The sequence below is a fragment of the Otolemur garnettii genome, unplaced genomic scaffold (assembly GCF_000181295.1).
Source record: "Otolemur garnettii isolate 467f Iridium unplaced genomic scaffold, OtoGar3 scaffold00008, whole genome shotgun sequence".
Classification (NCBI taxonomy): domain Eukaryota; kingdom Metazoa; phylum Chordata; class Mammalia; order Primates; family Galagidae; genus Otolemur; species Otolemur garnettii.
In genome coordinates this window covers 5399058-5400633 of record NW_003852403.1, presented here as the reverse complement: position 1 = coordinate 5400633, position 1576 = coordinate 5399058, and positions in this window count along the sequence as shown.

Here is a 1576-nt window from a genome sequence, read left to right as displayed (position 1 = left end):
TCATCTGAACCTGCGGTTCGGGGTTTCTGTTTGAGTCCTTTTAGGCTGTAAACCAGGGCTCTGATGCTGGGAGAACATGGAGACCTTGGGTCCCACCCACCAGGAAGCTCTGCCCAATTTTTCCATGTAGTTGTTCCATGGTTTCTGCAGAACTAGGGGACAGTCGTTGAAAATGGCTGTTGTCATTGCCTTACTGGCTAATATGAGCATGAGAAGACATTACTAGGGTGATTTGTGGCAAGTTACAAAGGAGAGATGAAATTTAACTGTGGTTGGGACTTCTTGCTAAGTGTGATAGGGTTGTATTGAAACTTCGTAAAAACAGAAGGACAGAAAGCAAACTAGCAAAGAGGTAAAAGATCTTCAGTTGTTTTCTTTGTGTCTGTCCAGCCAGCACACAGAAGGATTAGATGCCAGCCATGAACAGAAGATCTAAAGAAGTTTCCCATTGTACTTACATCAGAATTATCCAAACAAACAAACAACTATGCTTCAACTCCAGAGATGCTGCTGCTGTAGACTTGGAATGGTGCCTCTGCATCAGTTTATTTTAGGGAAATAGGGACTCTATATTCCTGAAAGTAAGTGCCTCCCTCCAGGGGGGCATAGAATGGTACAAAATATGGTCTTCTTGGGGTGATGGCATTTAATCTTTGTAATTTAGGAAGCTGTGCAAGAAACCCAACTTTACTTTTGTTGCATTGAATCTACTTTATATCAAGGTCCCATTCTGCTAAGGCTAACACTAATTTTATGTTAAAATTAGTCACTTTGCACGCCCGTCTTCTCTCTTGGGTGGACTTACAGCATTGGAGCATTCATGGTTTAGCCTGGCAGGTGCAGGACTGATGCCTACCTTTCAGGAGATGTTCCATCCTATTCAGTGTGCACAGGTCTTTAGAGTCTGTCCTGCTTCCCTGATGGATGCTGGCAGAGGCTTCTGACTAGGTTTCAGCCATAGGATTCACACTCTACCAACCAGTAGTCTTGCCTACCTTCAAAGCTTCAATCTGTTCTTGTTCAAAGCCACATAGGAAAGGGTTAGTCTTTTTTCTGGGGTCTCTCCATCCAGATGTGTGGGGGACGCCTTGGGAGATCAGGGCTCTGCTGCTGAAAGAACAGGTGGACTCTGGGCCCCATTGTGACCTGCCTTGGGTGCATTTTCCTGGGTACCTCCAGGAGGCCTTCCTTGCTCTGCTTTTCTGAGCCTGATGATGGGGAGGCATGAGAAGACTTGTACCGGCTCTCAGACTTCAACCAAGCTGGGCCTGCCAGGTCTTCCCTGGTGCTCAGCCTTCAGGGATCCAGGATGTGGGCTTCTTTGGGAGTGCTCAACAGAATATGACTATCTTGTTCTCCTTTCCAATTTTTTTCCCCTTGCCAAGTAGGAGGGTCTTTATCTAGACCAAGGATCACAGGGGGCAAGGTTCAACTGGTTTGGTCTATGTGGTCTTGTAAACTTATACTTGTATTGCAGTCTTTAATCTTACAGCCAAACTATGTAGGTAATTATGAAGTGGAGAGATGGGCATTTGGTGGTTCATTATACTACATACCTTGTTTCTTCTTGTGTATA